The sequence below is a fragment of the Oxyura jamaicensis genome, chromosome 2, assembly GCF_011077185.1.
Source record: "Oxyura jamaicensis isolate SHBP4307 breed ruddy duck chromosome 2, BPBGC_Ojam_1.0, whole genome shotgun sequence".
Classification (NCBI taxonomy): Eukaryota; Metazoa; Chordata; class Aves; order Anseriformes; family Anatidae; genus Oxyura; species Oxyura jamaicensis.
In genome coordinates this window covers 43,884,695-43,906,162 of record NC_048894.1, presented here as the reverse complement: position 1 = coordinate 43,906,162, position 21,468 = coordinate 43,884,695, and the positions used below count along the sequence as shown (strand labels likewise).

Genomic DNA, 21,468 nt, shown 5'->3' with positions numbered 1-21,468 from the left:
GACCTCCTGAGGAGACAAAGTGCTGACCACAGTTCTTCTCTTCCTCCTCCTCTGCTTGCTCTCCAGCAGTAATGCACATGTGCTTTGTCCATAAATATATTATTTTGTGTTCCTGCCAGCCCAGACTAATAGGGCTAATGTTTCCTGAGGAGCAGCCCAAAGCTACATTAGCCGCAGATGTTTGATTGATTTAAAACAAAGAGCCCGACCGCCAAACTGCTCCATATGGTTTCTCTTCCTGTCACTTTGCCTGCAGGGTTATCTCTGAAATGCAATTAAGGTGCTTAAAAGTACATTTTCAGGAAGATGCAGAATTGATGAGGGTAGGTTTGCCGATGGGTGCATCCAAATTGTTAGAGCAAGAGCGAAGAAAGTCGTGCCCTACCCTTAGCAGCTGCACACATGTTTTTTCCACTTGCATGAAGATCCTAAATAGGAGGGCAGGCCAAAAAATGCCCCCATTGTAAAGACCTTGCCATAGATGTACTTCACTAGTACTTGTGCTTCCTGATATTCTGCTCATTTATTATTGAAGCCAAACATTTCTCTAATTAGATATTTGCTTGGGAACTTAAGTGCTGCAGAGATTATACCCAGCCCCACCTCTCCTCTGCTCCCACTGCACAGGCACCGGAGACAAAATCCATCTCAGTGTACCTCCAGTGAAGGCCCAGCTCTGCCTGTCCCTTGCTGTAAGGAGGGTGCCAGTCCAGTCTGAGCACCAGGAGACCTCTACATAGGCTCTGCAGACCTGGTATGGCAAGCCCACCACTGAAACCATCCCACAAAGGACTGAGATCCCCTCTCCACATTGGCCTTCATGAGGCCAACAAAAGGAAATGGTGGCTAGCCCTCCATCTTCTCCTTAGTTCAGGTATTGTGAGCAAGTGGCAGCCCTCTGCACTGCATCCTTAAAGATCTTAAATACTTTGATTTCTGAAAACAGATCTGTTTTAATCCTCTCCATGGAAATTCCCCGAATAGGTGCCTGACATCTGGCATCTTTATGCACATCTTGGTGCCTAAGGAAAAGCGAGTGGGACAAGCCACCTGCAGTGACCCTAGGCACTGCCAGGACCTCAGAAACTTTCATCCATCTCTGGACCACTTATAAGAAAAAAACAAAAACAAAAACAAAACAAAAACAAAACAAAACAAACAAACAAACAAACAAAAAGCATGGATTTGAGCAGGAAATCCCAAACCATCATGGAGAATTAATTTCATATTATAGAAAACAGAAATAATTGCATCGCAACAGGTCTGAAGATTCATGACAGCAGTACATGCTGGAAATACACAGCAGCTCCCATATAAGCATGGGATAATTGTCAAGTGCTCAACTGTCTTCCAGCTAGACCTCTGTTAACCTTGTCCTTGCCTCTTTCAGAATGAAAATCCTAAGGTAATTCATCACAGAAATTCTTGGTAACTTCAAGTATAATTGCTAAGTAATTTTCAGGCATGTGTAATTAACGTGCCCGATTAATCTCATCATGAGTCTCAAAGCCAGGTTGTTTAATGGGCCTCGGATCTAAATAAACTCTCATATTTATATGTATATATATGCATACATGTGAGCCTGTTTGTATGGGAGAGAAGGATAGAGGCCCCCAGAAATACATCTTTCTCTGTAGCCTGATTTATTCCCTGATGAGGCATTAGTAGAAATATTACCCTAGTTGTTGCATAGTCCCTGAATTCACATGCACGATCAACACTATCCAGGTCCCCACAACCATTTAAAGTGAAGCATTTCATAGAAAACTGATTGTACAAACAACACCATATTGCACCGTGTTTATTTTATTTCAAGGGCTGCCAGAGCAGCTCTTCAGCTACAAACAAGAGGAGCTTGTTTGCATTTTTCTGCCCATGCTGCAAAATCAACCTGAGTTCTGAAAACTCAGCTCTTTTTCACTTTTTGGCTTTCACCCCCTAGCAGGGACGGGAATCATGGTTTAGAGGAGCCTACCCAGTCTTCATTGCCTGGCCTGGAAGACCACATCCCTCTGAGGGTGGGTGGAGAGCGCTTTGTTGGGGTGAGTCCCCAGGGACCTCAGTAGCACTGCCTGGGAAGTTCATCAACAACAGGCTCTGTTATGCACAGAGATGAGGCCCCCAAGGCCTTTGGTACTTGGGGATGGTGTTAGAATAACATGATGAGTAGCTGGGGTCATCTCAGACAAGATGAATTTCTGCCCGTCAATTTGCCATAATCGGAAGATTTTGCCTCTGAACTGAAGACACCTACAGAGACCCAACTGCGTGACTTGGAAACCTTTAAGCAAGACAAGTGTTACTGGCCCAGGGTCCTTAGAGCTGAACAGGTCCTTTGGGCCTTGGAAACACAGAGCGAGATTTCCTGTATGAAATTTGAGAGAAACATCTAAAGACTTCCCTAAAGAGAAAGATCATTTTTTTCTCCTGCATTCTGCAGCTTCACATTTCCAAACAAGCTGGAATCTGCAATTTCATGGTGTCTTTCCTTTCTTCTGAGAAATTATCTTTAAAGAGAAATGCCAGGAACATTGCCAGCCAGGCTAACGCAACGGGAGGCGTCACGTGCCATACACCTCCCCGACCCCTGCAGACAGCTCTGTCCCTCCCCTTCTCACCCCTGCAGACGCTGAGCTTGAAGGGGTGCCTGTCCTTGAATTTTGCCGTGCCCAGTCTCTGGGACAGCCCTGTTGCTTGCTCTGCAGAGGGATGCAGGCTGGTCTTGCCCTACCTCTCTGCCTCCAGAAAAACGTTGCAGAAAGCCCTGCGTGAAAGTCTCCTTTCCCCCAGAGACGAGTGGGCGCAGCCCTAGGACGAGATGGCTTTGAGCAGCAGGAAATGTTGACATGGAGGGAGGCTTGTTAATAGGAAATGGCGTGGCAGCGAGCCAGTGCCAGCTCCAGACCCTTCTCTGATTCTTCTCTAAGCTACAGCAAATTCAGCTGGTTCTCGGAGCTACGCTTTATCTCCCCTTTGGGAGGTTTCTGGGTCAGCTGTATTAAAATGCATTTATTCTTAAGGGGGTCAGTAATCTGCCACAGTAGTGATGTACGAGTGAATGGGGAGAATACATAAATTTCTAGCAATGCAGAAAGAAGAATCCCGGAGTTTTGCTATCTGCAGAAATGGAGCATGGGCACTGTCACTTTGTGTCACGACAGCCAAATTAAACAAATGGAATCTGACAGGAGGAAAAGAAACAAAGAACTTCTATCCAATTACTTCCAGAAGCATATTAAATTACTGGGGCACTCGCTTTTGTGTTAGCAAATAAGTATTTAAATGGACCTGAAGTCCTTCATATTCTGCAAGTTGGGTTTATCTGCATCGGAGATGCCGGGGATGCTCACTCCTGAAAGGGAACCAGAGGACAGACTTGACACTGGCTTGTGGCTCACACACGTGGGTGGCATCTCACACCTGAGGCATCTCATTCTGTGTGTCCTGACGTGCTGAGGGCTGGTGGAGCTGCTAGCAGTGCTGTGTGCTGCCACAGAGGAAGGACCCTGAGCCCAGAGGTGCAGGGAGGAGGTGGCTGGTTATAGTGGGGCAATTTAGGGTGTGCAGGATGTGCAGCCTGATCACCAGCTGGGAGGAAGCACCAGGAAGCACAGCTGCTGCTCCAGGTGTCTGTAAAGCACTGTGATGGGGGGGCCATGCATACGTGGAGCACTAGGTACCTCCCAGACATTGGGAAACACAGGGTACAAGACAGACAGCTCTGTGGAATAAGAGCTTGACCCTACCTCTCCAGTGGGAGGCTCCAGGCACTCCAAGCCAAGCATGGAGCAGGGTCAGTCATGGGGTGGATTGGAAGAGGCAAATGAGCCATGGCCAGACTGCAAGGACCAAACCTCCTGTGCTGCCTCCATCATCAGAAAATGAGCAGCAGACACAGAGCAGGACTTTGGTTAAAGCAGGCTGCTCAGGGGTGCGAGCAAACCAAAGAGCTGGCAGCACCAAACACTGCACTTCTGGAGACAGGTCAGCTTCACGTAAGCCCCAGAGAATATTTCCTGCTGGAACAAATGCCCAACAGGGGTGTGAGATATTTGCAAAAAGTACAGCAATGGACAAGAGAAAGTCAAATGTAAGCAGTGGGAATGCCTAGCAAAAGGCCAGCGTGGACCTGCATCTTCTTTATGAGGATAGCAAGATCACAGCAGCTTGTCTGAGAGGCGGACTGTACAAAGACACCTCTCAGGAGGAATACTGCTAGGAAAGACAAATCCTTGCAAGCTCTGGCATATCTGACATGCGATGCTGAGGCACGTGGTCAGAGCAGACTGCAGCAGAACCAAAATGCGTCATCACAAAGTGGGATTGTGAGTCAAAGGCGCTTTCCCTTGGGTACGCGCAAGAAAGAGGAAGGTGAAATTGTCAGGAAACATCAAGACACTCATGACAGAGAGAAAACAGATGCTAAAAAGCAGCTGTGAGCAGGGATGGATGAGGACCACATGCTTCCCCTGAAGGCAGGTGGCCACCCGCCACCACCACCCAGGAGATCTGCCTGCGTAACCCATCACCACATCCAGCAGGAGGTCTCCCCAGCCATGGGAGCTGAAGGTTCCTCATGCTGGGACAGGATTGCCACACCAGTGCACAGGGCTGTCTTACAGGTGATCCAGGTGTGCTGGTGGGTCCCAGGCAAAGGGAAACCTTTGCTAGCCTTCAAGGTTTGCATGCTCACATAACAGCCACAGTCTCAAGCAGCACCCTTGGCCAAATTTGGGGCTGATTTATAAATTTTCTGCCATGTTACCTCTGCCTGCACAAGACCAGGAATGTCCCTGATGAAGGAGAAACTGCCGAGAGCTCCTTCGGATTAGGGGCTGGTCCGGTCAGGTCCTTGAATCACTGAAGGCCAAGGCAGGGAGGGAGAAAGAGAGAGAAGTCCAAATTCCTTTGTCGCATACCCTGCTGTAAGTCCAGAGTAATCACATTAAATGTAATGAGCCTCCAACACTTCCTTCCCTGCTCCCCTTTGGGAGCAATCATTTGCTGCGGGCCAATTCCTGCCATAAACGATGCTCCTACCTCCTGAGCTGGCAAAACTCTCCTGGCTGGGGGATCGAGGGGAGAAGAAAGCTGCAGCTCTTGCCTGCCTTATCCTCATCCTTATCCTCTTCCTCTGGAGAACCAAGAGCTGCCCAGTGTGCTTCCAAGGATGCTGCTTTACAATTTGTTTGTTGGTGCTGGTTTTTACCACAAGCAGCAGACAGGCCTGTTTAACCTCCTGCTAGTCCCCATGGGGTGGGTCATGAGCTGTGGAGCTATGCCTCAAAACTTTCCCATTCCCTTCTATTCGAGGAGGTGACAGCAAGGAGCATGGAGCCAAGAACTGAATCTCTTTGGCTTCACCAGAGGAAGCGCCAGGACTTGGGCCTAACAGCAAAGCTGTCTTCAGCACTTGGGCCTCCTCCTCCTCCTCCCTGCTTTCCTTCCCTGTGCCCAGGGAAATGCTTCCAGAGACATAAATCAAGTCTCCTGGGTGCTGCAGGCTGGGTGGCGGTGGTGCCACCACCAGGGGAGGACGTGGCCCCCAGAGAGCCGTGCCACATGGCAGCCCTCAGGGAGGGCTCGGCTTCCTTCTCACGGCATGGCCCAATCTGTGCTGCCTGTGGTTGTAATCAGAGTTAATTGAATCCTGGTGTGCAGGTTGCTGAGCAACTGGAGGCGTTTATCCCGGGGAGACGGGCACCATAATCACGTAACCTCGAGGGAAGTTGGGAGGGCAGCCACCTAACCCTGGTACTGCCCGTGGGCCACGGGACAACGCTGGTGTTTGTGGCACGGCAGCCAAAGGGAAAGCATTAGGGTTGTGCCTTCCTACCACAAGTTGGAAAGATTGGTTCGAACTGGGAATAGGGCCCCGAATGGACATGATACATCAAAGTCCATCTTCCCATTAGCAGGTGCTCCTGAACACCTCCTTTCCCCTGATCTCCTGGTGTTTGTCCCCCATCTTCAGGCCACCAGCAGCTACGAGGGGGCTGGCAGCGTGCTGCCATCACCGCCTGAGAGCTGAGCATCCCCGGTGCCATCCATGGGGCTGCCTGCCCTCGTTAGGAGCCGGCCTTGCTCAGCACCCGCTGTGCCATCATCAGGGCCATTTGCTGGTGATGAGGGGATTTCGGGAACCTGCTGCCTGGGGGGACGGGATGCTGGGGGCAGGAGTGGCAGGCTGATTAAGTGCTGCTGCAGGGGAGGGGTCCTGCCGTCACCGTGTCAGCAATCAAGGAGAATTTTTCCTTCACTTTTTCTACTTTTTTTTTTTTTTTTCCCTAATTGTTATTTTCTTCAAAACCAAAGAGCTGTCATGGAATGTAAATGCCCTGGGGTGCACCGAGAGAAGGAGGGGGGAAACAGCAGTGTGCTAGGGAAAGGGACTAGTGTGGTGGGACTCCAGGTGTATGGGGTGACTCCTCACCCCACCTGCCCTCTCCTCCCAGAGAGTTTTTTGCTTTGTAAACAGGCAGGTTGTGTCCTTTTATGTGTCTTTTAGCACCTTATTGCCTGGCAAGCAGTGCTCAGAGTGATGGGGCCAGGAGATAATCCACTCAGTAGGGTTTTGGGGAATGGCACGAGCCCTACCTCTTCCTTGTGCATGAGATTTTCCTGAGGGGAAAGAGAGCACAGGACCAACAGGAATTTCACACTGGCTGCAGGCTGGGTGTCACCATGTAGTGGTGTGGCTCAGCCCGGACCTCTTTGGTGGTGTGCTATCTAACACGGCCAGGCATGGATCAGCCGAAGCACTCCTGTTCTTGGCAGGAGATTCAAAGCCTGTTTCCACCTCAAGTATACATTTATTCCCATGTTACATGTTCTCTTTTTTTTTTTTTTTTTTTTTTTAACTGTAAAGGAAATATTAATTTCATGCTTGGCTTGACTCTCAAGAAGTGTTCTCCCTCCTGCATCACGATGTGGTTTTCCTTCCACACCGGGAGCTGAGGGACTGCCTTTCCCCAGGGCAGCTTCATGGCCACCACGGCACTGAGGGACCACAGGGCACCCTCACAGGGGCACCAACCCACCTCCACCTCCCCGCTTGGCCTGGTCTCATCCCCTTGCTAGTGCGTCCCTGCCACGTGCTTTATTTTGGAGGGGTGACTTTGCCAAGTGTGCGGCTCTTGAGGAGGAAGAGCATCAGAGAGCATCCCCCTGTGTCTGCTACAGCCGGGTATTTGGGGTGGTTTAGGGGATGTTCCTTATGGGTGACCTTCCCAGGCTTACGCTTCCCAGGTGGGATCTCAGAAGGTTTCAATTAGTGGTTTTCATATCATAAATTACACCAAACAGAGAGATGAGAAACCCACAGTCTTCCACTAATAAAAAATTCTAAAGCCCAACAAATAACAGGTAAAACCTTTAAACTAGGTCTTTAAATGGCTCTTGACCCTTCTTCCTCTTCAGGAGAAACACAGCATGTGACTGCTTCAACCCATGTGTCCTGGGCTTGTACACTGCAGTAGGTGCTAACCTTATTCTAAGCACAGACTGTTTTTTTCTATGGTACAATCCAAACTAGTGCTTGAATGTGTTAAAATCCATCTACATTACTTGTCACGTTTTTTTTATGAGCGTTTGCCTCTAAGTCCTCAAACTTTTAATGTGCTTGCAGAGCCTTGACTGGTCCATTTGCAAACTCGATACCAAGAGCTTGAAGGAATTTACAAAAAATAAAATCTGTGCTGCATGTGTGCCCGCCCAGAAAAATATCTTATTTAGCCTGTTGTTAATTTTTCCGAGTGGCTTTTATTCCTAACACCTTTACATCCCTCTGGTCTTCTGAAATTTCTTTCTTAAGTAACTGCATAGAAAGCAAATGCAGAAGCAGCAGTTTGGTAACTGGCTGGGTGGCTGAAGATTTATGCTGACGTACACGCTGTGCCTATGGCTGAATTAATAGTGCCACTGAAGCATTTGTATCCCCTGCTTTTTTCATTCCAACTTTGGAATTGGAAACAGCAACACCTGCACAGAAGGACTATGGATGACATGTGCATGCATTTAATCTATAATTTTTATTTATTCTCTAATATAGGATATTGTTGAGGTTACTGGTCCAAAAATCTCATCAAACTCCTCTCTCTGTTTCTCTCCTACATAGGCAAGTGTTTGCCTATTAGTAGAAGTTTTACTGCTGACTTCAACCAGTTTTATGCCCAGATATTTTCATTGTATTCTGTAAAGTTTGTCTTAACTCCTATCAGAGTAACTGAGAGCAGAATCTAGCCCACACTAAAGAACTTTCTCACTCACCTCAGCAAATACTTTTGTTCACTTGTTAATTTAAAAATAAATAAATAAATCTAAGTCGGAAATATTTTCTTCGTTCTGAAAAAATAAAAAAATAAAAATAAATTAATTCATTATTCACCTTCATAATTCAGTATCTTTCGGGGCCAGAATTTGGCTTCCCCAGCTCCAGCTCCCAGCTTCCCACGATGCAGTAACATGAACAGCTCTGCAATTTCAGGCAATCTGTTCCTTGCTCAGACTGTATTTGCTGGTGCTCAGAGTTCCCAGGTAAGAAAATACACTCCATCACGTACAGCTGTGAGGCGCAGCAAAAGACGAGTGCCTTAAAGGAAGAAGAAGGAAGGAAAGAAGAGATGTAGGTTGTTAAGTGAAGGTGGGGAGCAAAACAGATGAAATTGATAAAGTGGAAAGCTATATTATTCACTCCAAGGCTCCATTTAGTCCCTCTGCCCTGGTAGTTTCAGCAAAGTGAAACTCTTGCTAGAATCAATACTGCTATCATTTCACAAAATTACAGTGGTTTGAACAGAAAACTAGTCATAAATCAACTTCATGCATGGACAGCTGGAGGAAATATTTCTTGCTTCGAAGATTTGGGTGCTTCAGAAGTAGCGAAGGGGAATTTGACTGCCCGAGAATCCCCATTTGCTGCATTGCTTGGAAATACAGGCTGGCATGGCACATTCAAATGGTGTATGAGTCAAAATGGCAATTTGGAAGAAGGCAGTACCTCCATTTTAATCAGATGAAGAATTCTTAGACTGTGATCCTGCAACACCTGAGTGTGCTTGATTTCAGTGAAACGTGAGTGTTTTAGAGATGGTCTCTTGCTCCAAGGCTCCTCAAGCATCCATTCAGACTTGGCTAGGTACGTGTCCTCATTGCTTCTTTTGTGCAGGTTAGATCCCACAGATTTTGAGAGATTTTGGCAGCCCCTCACTTTCAACCTAGTGACTTAATATGGATGGAGCCTTTCAAGTCATTGCCGCTGGAAGATGTCCAGCCCTCTGCTGCCAGGGAAAGGGACTGAGCGTGGAGACTGACTTCGTCCTCGCTGTGCTGGGAACACCTCCTTAAAGGCCCTCTTAAGAAAAGCATGACAAGCACAGCTGCTGCCCACCTCAGGAAGGCTTCACTGTGCTCGTTTGTGTGGTCTTGAATACTTCTCAGATTAAAGGCTTCCTTGTAGCTCTTCTTTTGCAAAAAAGGTAACACCAGCAGTGAGAAATCACCTCCGTGTATGCTGGAATCTCAGGTGTGTAATGCACAGCAGAAAAGAAATGGAAAGTGTCATGGATAGTGTCTCCATGAGCCTTGGTCTCAACAGAGTAACAGTGGTTGGGGTGGTCCAACCATTAAGCCTGAGGTGTCTTAGATGTCCCCATCACCACCAGGTCCTGTATCCTCTTCCCTAGGGTGGCAGAGAGGGTGGCATCAGGGCTGTGGCCATAGGGCAAGGCTGGGATGAGGCAGCCCCACCTGTGCAGCCATCAGTGGTGGCACAAGGTGAGCTCCGTGGCTGGAGAAACCCACAGGAACCATTGCTGTGGCTTGGAAAACTGGAAAAGCACCTTCTTTAATATATATATATAAAGTAGGACATTTTTCTGCCATATGGTCTGAAGCTCTGGTTCAAGGGAACTGCATGATTACATTTCCATCCCCTGAAAATGTTTCCGGTTTCTAAAATATAGCTGGTATCACAGCCTTGTCTTGGGGTAGCAGCAGGACCCCACGTGTGCTTGCCCTTGCTCAGCTCACCTGGAGAAGGGACAGCCACGTCACTGCATGCCAAGCTGAGGAGGCGGAGGTTTGTTATTGCTGACTCCTGGTTGTGTCCGAGGCACCTCTGAGCTTGTTTTCACTCCTCTAACGTAGTGGTGAAACACACATTTAGGTGCTGTCTGAGCACCGTCTAGCTCTAGCTATTTGTAAGGATTTCTACTATCTTATGCATTTAGTACTCTGGAATTTTCTTTTAATTTTGATAGATATTTCTGGAAATTACTCAGTGAAATTTGAAATCATTAAAGAGAGCAATCATAATTATTTGATAAATAGCATCATTAAACCCATTACACAATAAAACATCGCAAACACGAGCACAAGTAAATATTTGTGTGAGTATTCACGCTGGATTTCCTCTCCTGGCATTTTGAAAAGCTCTTTTATTATCTCACGACAGAATTGCCAAGTAGCTACAAATGTTCATGCATCATCTGCAAACAGAGAACAGAGAGGAAGAAGGCTGCTGTTTAATAAAATTTAATTTACCCAATGAGGGAACAGGGAGAACAACATATGATGTAAACAGCCAATTAGGTGGCATGTGCACTGATGACTAACACCAGCCAATTTGTTAACAAGAAGCAAATAATAAGCCATAATCAAAAATAATTCAGACAACTGAGGCTAATAGACACGTTTACTTAAGCCATGACCTGTTCGTTATTTCTTTGACGTGAGAAAACAGGCTGAGCTTGTTGTGTGAATTGCTTATTGCAAGCTGTTCTGCTTCCAGGTGTTGGAAATTCAGAGAGAGGCAGAGTGGCTCTGGGCAAACTGGGGAGGGAGCCCCTGCCCAGAAACATGGGGCCATGGGGAGAAGAACTCTTGGGTCCATGGCTGCCTTGGTCTTCTTCTCCCGAGCTCTCTTCTACCACCAGTACCCCGCTTTCTCCTCTGACAAGGAGGCAGAGAAGCGCCTGCATCTCCAAGGAAAGGTTTGAGGTTAGGGGTGGCCCCACAGGAGCAGCATCTGGCCCCACATCCCTCTCCCCACGGCCACCCTTGCCCCATGGGATGTGTTGGGTGCTGTCCTGGGCATGGGCACCCAAGGAAGGAGGCACCCATCTACTGACAAAGGGGTGAGAGCTCAATGACAGACTTTTACAGCTTATCTCAGTGTTATTTCAGTGGGGTGGAGGTATTAGTAACAGTGAGCGGCCGGGAGGCTTCCCTAATACCCAGCAAGTCAAGCTCCACCGCACTGGAACTGCATCAGGGAGGCAGGAGCCACTTAATTAGACCAAAGCAACTGACAGCAACTGTGCTGTAAATCTTCCCTCGCTGCTTCTGAGGCCCCTGGTCCTCTGTGTCTTAATACTAAATGATGTCTCAATGATGGGAGAGCGGGCAACAAACATGCATCTGCGCTGCGCTGTCGCAGAGCAGGAGGGCAGGGTTTGTAAGGGATGAGCTCGGAGGGTAGTGATGCAAAACAAGGCTCCCGTCCTCCCTATACTCGAGTTTCCTGGTGGTGGGTAACCAAAACGAGTCAATTCCAGACTGAGCCTTCCCTTTGAGGATGAGGAACAGGGAAAACACCTTTGGCAGTGTGGCTGCAAAACCTCTCTGCTGACCCAAACCATCCGTTCCAGAGGCTGCTCCATCAATGCTGGTGAGACACGGCTGCTGGCACAAGCCTTGAGGAGAGAAATGGTGTTTGGATAATAACATACAGCAGCCTGGAACAGCGTTTGTATCCTGCAGGATTTGTTTTCCCAGTCTAGGCAGGTTCCTGTGTGCCTGTCAAAGAAATTAGGGAGGAATGTAAGTACGCTGATGAAATTTGATGAATACTGATATAAGGACTGTTCTCCCTACCTTAGTTCATCTGAGGTATATTAAAATAAATGTGTGCACCTAGTTGCGTAAAGCAGTGAGCAATGGGCATTAATTACTTGCAAACTGCAATAAAATCACATCTACTGCACATCAAGAGTGGATCACAGCTTGCTATCTCACAACAGACAGAAACAACTCACTGCTTAAAGTAAGCAGGTCCCTAAAATATTTTTCCTTCTCTAGAAGATGGACATTCATTCTTTCAGAGGGCATTTTTGCCATTGCCAGAAAACAGATTCATTGTTAAATATTTGCAAGTTTACTTCGCAAATGAAAGCATCATCCTCACAAAGTGGCTTTGTGGTCACTTCTCCTCGCTGCTGAGGGCTTGGAGTCCCACCAGCACTTCGGACGAGTTGCATTTTCCGTGTTGCTGGTGGCATTGGATGGTTATTGGATGGTGAGTGCCATCCCCACCCGCTCTCTCCTTTTTGTGCTGCAGAAAGATGAAGCCACATGCTAGAGAGATGGGTGCCCAACCTCATCCCAGATCCTTTCTCTTCCATAGAGAAGTTTTCTTTTGGTCTGGGTCCCTCTCTTCTAGTGGCTGACACCAGCCTCAGTATCCCCCAGGGTGGGCAGCTCTGCTGAAATTGTAATTTCCAGTTCAGGCCTTGGCCCCAAATTGTAAAGGCATTTCAAGGACTGGGCTCTCTACAGATTTCTTTACTTCTACCTTACCAGGACAGCACCACAACTATGCCCAGGACACCATGGTCCTACCTTGGAGGAGCAAACCCCTTCCCTTCTCTGACCTGTAGGCTCCACAAACCATGGACAAGGTAGTGAGTGGTAGTGGTGCCTTCCCCCTGCATCCTATGTGTGCTGCATTATCCCCCCACACTTTGTTTTTCCTTTGCTCCCAAAGTCATTTCTCTGCATTTTAGGAACTCCTGAGAGCTTCCATCAGCTGAAGACAGGAGAGGTCTCCTCGCCAGCTGCTGGCACTCGCCTGCCTCTCATCTCCTTCCTATAATATCCTGCCAGGGGTTGGCTCCACCTGCCTGCCCAACCTCAAAGCCATCTCCTCCTGCTGCCTCTCCCAGCCCTGCCCTTCCCAGCCCCTCACCAGTGCCCCGCACGTCCGAGTCACCCCCTCCTGTGCCCTCTCATCCAGAGTATTGAGGATTATCTCTGCGAGTCCCCAGGTCACTGTTTAAATGTGGTATTACATTTTCCTTTCAACCTCTTGCCTGTGCGTTCCTCACCCCATAAAGCATTCAGTAGGTACAAGGCATCTGGGCTGATGTATATGTATATGAATGAAGCGCACAGCATTGCGATGCATGAGACATTACCTCCCAGTGACTCTTGCAGCATTTTTTCCTGCTTGTTCGCTGTTAGTTTTATATGAAATGATTTGCAATCAGCGTGGGGGTTAAACGGCAACCTTCCAAGGCAGCCTCGCTCAGGAGGATGCGGAAAGATCAGGTCCTCTGCCTTGGTGCAATCTCTTTTTGAATACCCGAGGTAATTTGTGCCTAATGCCTTAAGCAAATGTGTGGGGACATCATCCAGGCACCTTCTGGAGGCACGTGGCCTCTGCAGCTGGGGCATTAGGAAACCTTGGCCAGCACTGGATAAACATGGCACGAGCGAGCGCCTGTCCTGCCTGGGGTTTTGATCAGTCCTGGCTGGCACAGGTGAGCATGGTCCCCAGGCTACAATGGCTCAAAAAATAAATGACAAATTGCACAAAATCAGAGAGAGTGTGGAGGCAGCAGGAAGAATACTTACCCAGATCTGGCTCAGAAGGCAGTGCAGTGGCAGCGATAAGTGCTGGAGGAAGGTGCAGAGGATAAGGCACGGGGATGTGGGGACTCCTGACACTGCTGGAGAGCAATGTCTGCTGCTCCCCACTGGTCTCACGGCACTTCCCGGCCTGACATGGGGCTGGTAAAGTCTTTGGGGCACCTGAGCAGCCCAGGACTGAGGCCAGTTGCATTCTGCAAACAGGCTTTCTGCATTGACAACCCTTCGGCCCAGCTCTATGTTAAAATATCGCTTGCAAAGCAATGGTGAGGAGGCCCTGCTGGTCAAGTAGCCACCAGAGACACTGCATCAAAATCTTCAGGGAGAAAGCTGGCTTTAAATGGCTTTAAAATGACAAGTTGTTTTTCCTGAAATTGTCAATAAGTAGCCAGCCTTTCAAGTGCAAATAGACATCTTGCCAGCTTGTTTACCCAGAGACTGGCAGAGGCAGGCTCAGCCAGCCCAGGCCCTGCAAGCCACTGCTGGGAGACATCACCACAGCATTTCGGATGGCTTCAGCCTTCTCTCAGTATCAAGTTTAATGGGGCAATAGTCATGGTGGGGCTGGCCAGGCCATAGCTCTTTTGAACAGTGTCAGCACTTAGATGCAGCAGGAGATGCTCCGAGGAGTTTCCCAAAGGATAAGCCATTTTGAGATGAATCTGGGATGCAACAACCATCATTTCCAGACCTGGTTTCCTTGAAGGTGGAGGGCACCATCCAGGTTTTCTCCCTGCCATCCTCTTCCCAGTTAGTGCTCTGCACGAACAGCCCATTGAGTGGTTACTCAAGGCTAATCATCAGTCTTTAGTGAAGGTGCAAGGCCCAGGACTCCATGAGTGGATCCTAATAAAGTCCTGGCGGGCTTTCTAGTTGTGTCAAAATGTTGGAGGACCCTTGGTATTTCCATAGTGAGAGACTGCAAGGTATCCAGATGCTGACCTAAGCTTGTACGTACTTATCTCTGGGTAATATTAGGTACCTTGCAGTAAGGTGTTTCCTTGTCTTTAAAGGATACTGCCTCAAGAGGGCTGGAGTGCTTTCTGCTGACTCTCCAGTGCCTGCTCCGTGTTTGAAGGGGTACCTGGGTGACTGCATTAAGCTCATCTGCACCCATTATGGTCCCCGTCCTGTGTTAAGGCACAAAGCCTCCATCCTTTTCCACAAGGTACTACACAGTCAAATCACAGCTCCAGCAGGCATGGTTTTATTTATTTAATTAATTAATTTTTGGTGCTTGTTCTCCCTGCGGAACCTGCAAGCTCTCCTTGCTGCGGTGCCGAAGGCAGTAAACAAGGGGGAAAGCCTAGGCGAGCAGGTGCTTTTCCCTTGTCTGGTGAATTGAAATAGTATAGGCGGCACCGGGCTGTATCTGAAGCGCAATCATTATATTTCCATAACTTTATCTGCAGAGGACACGGGAGCTACAATGCAATCAGCGCTATATAGTTTAAAGTGGAGCTGAGACGTATTGTAAAGTCAGCTGCAGCAAAGAACATATGGTACAGCTTGCCACCCCGCTATAGTATTTATTCAAAAGACGTTTTTCTTACAAAAACTAAGACATTATCAGTCAAATTGTAAGTAACCCATTTCCATTTATAGTGTACAGTCTACCCTCTGAGTCACGTACAAGATCAGCGCTAACAGCTGTGAGACTTCTAAAAGTGTTGTGTTGTTGTGTTTTTTGTTTGTTTGTTTGTTTTGTTTTTTATCCTTCTTTTTATATTCCTATAAATGTCTCCGCCGGGGTGGTGAGTCTTCCCTCCTCTCCACATCGCAAGCCAAGCGTCGCCCCGTCTGTGCCCTGCTTCCCTGGGCTGTCCCACATAGACATGAATTGCTTTACGACTGTTACTAAATCCTTTCTGCCTGCTGCCTTACCTGGAAGATACATGTCTCCCTTTCTTCTCAGGAGTGGAAGAGCTCTCTGTGATCCTTAGCAAGACCTGGGCACCTCTTGCCATACCTCTTTTACGGCACGTGTGGTGTATCTTCTTATTCCAATGGGTTTTCTCTCAGAAGCCGCTCTTCAGGATTTCTCTGCAAAGAAAAAAGGTCAAGGTTATCTCCTCAGGGAAAAGGGGCAAGAGGAAGGTCAGAAAACTATTTGACCAGATAAATAATGCTCTCAATTGTCAGAAACGTATTGGAGCAGAGCAGATGGGCTTTGTTTGCAAGCTCATTTGCATCATGAATACTTTGGCGTTGCCCAGATTTTACATAAGCCTTCTCTTTAATATTTCGTTATTGTACAATCATCCCTGTGATCCCTTCTGCAAACACACATGCACACACAATCCTTTCTAACAGCTCAAATTCAGAACCAGTGAAAGATGATGCAGCTACAGCGAAGACATATTTTCCTGTATGTTTAAGATGCTTGAGACAGTGCATGTGATTTTCCCCTGTAGCCTTAGGCCATATCCCACAGGATGTATTTAATAAGGGTTATGTTTTTATTATTTATTTATTTATTTATTTGGTTGGTTTTGTTTTTTGTTTGTTTGCCTTTTTTATTCTTTCTAGAATTTATTTATATCTGGAGCAAAATTAAGTGCTGAAGCTTCATTCCCATATTATCTGGAAGGGGGTATGCCCATTGTGTCCACAGAAAAGAAGCATTTTTTCCTGTTCAATATGCAGAAATAATACTTGGCATATGGAAAAATGTTATGGAACCTATGGTATTTCATTGTGGAGGTAGAAATGATAAAGAAGCACCTGAAAGAAGCCTTCAAACCTGCACTGCAACATTATGCTGGTGCCATGCTTGTGCGCTTCTCAGGCTGAATCAGCAGAACGATGTTCCTGAGTAATATCAGCCTCCAAAACAGGACATCCAGCTCTAGAAAATGGGGGGCACTCTCTGACCTCCTCAATGCCCCCCATGCTGCAAACACTTCACTCACAAGCATTGTATCCTGCCACCATGGAGGACTTTGTAAGTACACAGAGGTCAGGTGTTGGTGGCTGGGTTGCAGAAAACCCTCTGAGGACAGTGCAGGAACTCAAATTGCAAATATCCCAGGATATTTTATGAACCTAAGAAGGAGCATGAGGGATGTTGAAAATGTTCAGTGCTGTTCGAAGAACGGATGTTGTGTCCGTTTTTGAAAATGGAGCAGATGTGAGAACGCTGCATCCTCTGAAAACCGTGGTGTTACTGCAGGTGGGCACCGAAGCTTTGGATTTCAATCCTCTCTTTCTTCCTACTGGTTCTCAAATTACACTAGACACCAACAGAGAGGTGAGCTCTATCAACAGCTGCACACATTTACCAGCTTATCCATCACCCTCTTAAGGAGTCTGCTTAAAACCCTCTAGAAAGAGATGGTAAATTGACCCGCAGCCTTTCAGGGTGTTTGTGGTGCCTATCAGCCTCTCGACAAAGACAAAGACAAAGAAAGCCCCACAACTGCATAGTGCAAGCTGTGCATTTCCCCAGCCACCATCTGCATCCATGCCTTGCATGGTAGGGATCTGTGCCGCCCGCTCTGCTAAGGAGTAATGATTGCAACGCACCTTGCTGCAGCAATCCATTTATTTGTGTGGAGAAAGCACTCGATGGCCAACTTGGATGTTTTTCAATAGAAGAGCAAAGATTTCACTGTGATTCACTGGTTCAAAAGGCTCCCCAAATAAAAAGAATCTTTGCTTATAGGAGAGAGGTATCCAGCCTCTGTCTTAGTGGGCTTTTAGGTTCTTTAGAAGTAGCTGTAAATGAAGATGGGAATTGTTTTTGTTTGTTTGTTCATTATTATTTTTTTTTTTTTTTTTGCACTTGCTTGTGAGTAGAATCACATGGAACTTAGGACAATTTCTCACATGGGCTAAATAAATAAATAAATAAATAAATAAAGTCCACATCCTGGATTTAAGACCTCAAGTGTCAAATGATATGACGACTGTTTTGTACAAATGAATGAGCACCTGAATTTGATTGCAGAGGAGGAAACAAACCACGGAAGGGACCATAAACTGAGTTACACACTTGAATCGTTAGAGAAAATAGAGCTGAAAACAAAAGTTTCAGCATTCCCCCCCAGTTGTGGGAGCCTTTAGCAGCAGGTGATGGGCAGATTCCTCAGCCTTTGGTGCCAAAGCTCATGTACACAGACCCACCTACCTGTGCGAGCTTTGTAGCAGCCTGGTGAATCTGCTCCTCCAAAGCCTGCATCACTGAACCCCCTCACAGATGGAAAATTTGCCTGGAATGGATCCAGCAATGGTCCAGGACACTGGGCTGAAGCCTTTCACTCCTGGCATGGTTGTTTTCCATTTGTTTCTTTATACCTTGGCTCTTTGCTCTAATAGCTCAGGCAATCACCTCTCTCCCCACTGGAAAAGTAACCAGCATATTTCTATTTGCAGGCTTCTGGATGTAAGTCCTTCTCATGGGTGTTCTCAATTACTTCTTCTCTTGCAAAGGAAAGGAGACAGTGTATGAAAAAAGCTATTTTGTGGAAAGTGTTATGAATAAAAATATTTGCTGTTGTTGTTAACATTGAATTAAGGCAGCACACCTTCCATGGCAAAGAAGAGATGAAGTTTGTATCTGATGAAGGGAGATGAGAGGGGTAAAAGGCTTTTATAAAGAGAGAGAAAAACGAAGTCTTATCTCCAGCAGGATCTGTCCATCACAGATGGGGACAAACTTTTGCACAGCTGTAATTATTAACACATTCAAGTAGCTGCGTGAAACCAGAGCAGCCCCACTACAAATACACCTGCCTTGCACAAGGACTTGCACTTACACATCCCCCTTTGGTCTGGAGACAGAAAAAAAGACATACTGGCAAAAGGTTCCTCCTCACAATGTAGAAACAAATCTGTGCAGAGGCCTTGCAACTGTACTGATACAAAACAAAAATAAATAAATAAATAAAAATGTACAAACAAAAACTATTCATGTCTTCCCCTAAAACGAGATCCTTGTCCTAGCTTTTGTGATCTTGCTAGCTTGTGATCTGTGTATACTCTTTTGACTGAATAGACTTGGAGGATTTTATGCCACATGGGAATCTAGGCCTGCAAGCTTTCACTTGGTTACAGCAATCACTATAGAGAGAGAGGTTTTTTTTTCCGCTTTGCCAACTATTTTGTAACTAGGTGTGGTGCAGTCATGCAAAGGGCTGGCTTGGAGCTCGGGTGCTGCTGTACAAAGCCAGGCTGTGCCACCACGCGCGGGCTGAACCCCAAGCCCACTAGGGTCTGCCTCTCCCATGTCGGAGGCGTCGTCCCTTCTCTTCATCTTTTGTCTTGCTTTCTTCCCCCCAGTACACAGAAGACTTGTTCCCATCCCTGCCTGCTGAATTATTCATCGAAAATGTTCCACTGGTATCTTCTTGTCTGCCAGGGAGCTCATAATCCAACACCTCCTCTTCGGTCTTGACTTGCAATCAGAGCAATTAGCAACCCATTAAAGGTCTCGGCACACCCATGGCCATGAGGGCACGGTGTGCATCGCAGGAGCAGCCCCAGTCCAATTCTGAAGACCTGTCAGCTACAAATTGCTGAGAAGAGCAGCAAACCTACAGTGAGAAAAGGTCCTGGGTGGGTTTTGGTCAAACCAGTGAAACCACTGACACCAGTACACCTGTTCAGGCCGATCGCAGTGACAACGGGATGAGGCCAGATGTGCTGGGAAGGTGTGAGCAACTTCCTTGCTGGGCACACAGCCTTGCCTGCTCCCAAAACGGTTGCTCAGCTCCCCAGATGTGTGAAGCTTCCTCCCTGCAAGCTACAAGCCCCCAAATCCCCCCCCGCCCCCCCCCCCCCCCCCCTTTTTTTTTTTTTTGGTCTGGTAAGGAGCTGACAGAATGTAAAGTCTATGAGGGGTCATTGATTAATTCCCTCTGATGCTCTGAAATCAATCAAAAAATGGTAAGAAGCTGTCAATGGACAGCAACGTGGTAGAGCCAAGGCTCTCATCCCTTTTGTGGGCTTGGTGAGTCTGTTTTGGGTAAATCCACGGTGCGTTTGCAGGCATCTCACAGCTGCTGCTGCTCAGGACCAGCGTACTTCAGGGTTGCAACCCCGCTCCTCAGCCTCTAGAAAAGCCCTGATTCAGAAAAGGGCAACAAACAACTCCTCCCAGTCAGTGAGCTCCCAAAGGAAGGAGGTGCTGAGTGGAGGAGATCTGTCCCCAGCTGCTGCCCGCGCTGCTGATTGACGGACCAACACGCGATGCGAGGTGATGCACAACCTCGGTGGGAAAGGTCGACATAAACAGCATCCTTATAAACATTCCCTATAGAAAATAGGTACATGGATTTCCTATTCTATCTCCCAATCTGCACTGGAGGCTTAATAGGTCAGGACCAGGGCGATTTATCACTTTCCCCCTGTCCTTTGCCTTCCTAATGTATTGGAGATGCTCTCCTGCATTTTTGGGCTCTGCCTCTGCTAACGTCTCTGGAAAGATAATCTGTCAAGAAAGAATGTGAGAATTATTAAATCAATAAACACTGCTAACCTTTCAACTGTGTCCATCAAAAGAGATCTTCTCACTGCCGCAGCAATCGCTTGCTTGAGCAGATTGAAAGCAAAGTGTTCTCATTGCATTTGTCAAACACGGCTGGAAAGAAAACAGGCTCTTACTCTGTCAAGGGAGCTGTGGTGCCCACGGGGGCTCACGGTGTTTTTCTCCTAAGCCTGTGCAGTGTTAGAAGGAAACACAAGCCCCAAACCTGTTGTTTCCTGTATGAAATTCTCCCACGTTTGCTATCGCTGCCAGGGGAAAAGCAAACACATTCACACACAGCCGGATCCAAAGATGTGAATAACACTTACAATTATTTTAACAACTTTTGGTAGGCTTTGTATTCCTGAGCGCTTAACAGTCGGGCTATGACTAAACATTTTGCAGTTCTCACAGGGGCCAAGGTCTCCGATAAGCACCCGGAGCCTCCTCTCGGTGTGAGCAGCGGCAGGAGTTGCGTGTGCTTATCTCGCTATACTGTTCTAGGGAGTGTTTTCTTCCGTCTGCACAAGAGGTATCTGTTCTCAGAGCAAAACGTGTAGCGTGGATCTGGACCGATGACGGGGGAGACGAGTTCCACTCATTCAGGAAATGCCTCCCTCCTCCTAATATCAACTTGTTTGCTCAGCTTCCTGGAAAACACAGGAACGATCTGTTAATAGGCCGTCTCCCTTGTGTTAGAAAAACATGATAGGGTTTGTGTTTGAGGATCATCCCTGATAATGTGCCCAGAGGAGTTAAACCTGCTTTCCAGAAGCTGTTTCCTGATAATACTGGCGTGCATTCCCCCAACTGCAAAATAGCAAACTCACCGCTTAAAGCTCAGAGTGAAAATATTTCTATCTATCTGCAAAAGAGATCCCAGAAACACTTATTTTAAGCTGTCATAAGGGCCACCCAGATCATCCTGAAGCCTGTAGTATTTGTGGTTTTTCTAGGAGAGGCGCTACTCTGAATCGCCTTTATCTCGCCGTGTGAATGGGCCAGGCTCTCGCCCTTTGTGTGCACGGACGCGTTGTACCAGCCAGCTTCCTGGAGACTGCGGGACAGTGATTTTTAGGAACAGCCTTATCAAAGCTAATCCTTCCGGGGAGAAGCGCGCTGAAATCCGCTGCAGCTCTGAACGGCACTCACAGGCACAACTTGTAGCAAGAAGCGATCAGGGATGTGTGTGTTTTTTTCCCCCTTCCCATGTTCTGAGGAGCAAGCAAAACCGTAAATTCCTGCATGTGCTTCTTCCCCACCAGGAGAGTAATGCACACAGTCAAACAGACTGGGCTCACCCCAGCCTCTGCTGCAGCTGGCAGCCCTGCTGGCTGTGCGAGCCCCTGGCTGTG

At 47.4% G+C, this 21,468-nt stretch overlaps 2 long non-coding RNA genes across 2 annotated transcripts; both read right to left on the bottom strand.

Moving 5' to 3' along the window:
• Positions 1–2,451: 2,451 nt before the first annotated feature.
• LOC118163122 lies at positions 2,452–5,170 on the bottom strand. The gene is made up of 3 exons (XR_004748865.1): positions 5,041–5,170; positions 4,766–4,923; positions 2,452–3,352 (listed from the first exon to the last, which is right to left on the bottom strand). It is a non-coding gene; the product is annotated as an uncharacterized LOC118163122 (long non-coding RNA).
• A 5,246-nt stretch (positions 5,171–10,416) lies between these two features.
• LOC118163121 lies at positions 10,417–20,288 on the bottom strand. The gene is made up of 3 exons (XR_004748864.1): positions 20,126–20,288; positions 15,532–15,690; positions 10,417–11,796 (listed from the first exon to the last, which is right to left on the bottom strand). It is a non-coding gene; the product is annotated as an uncharacterized LOC118163121 (long non-coding RNA).
• Positions 20,289–21,468: the final 1,180 nt, after the last annotated feature.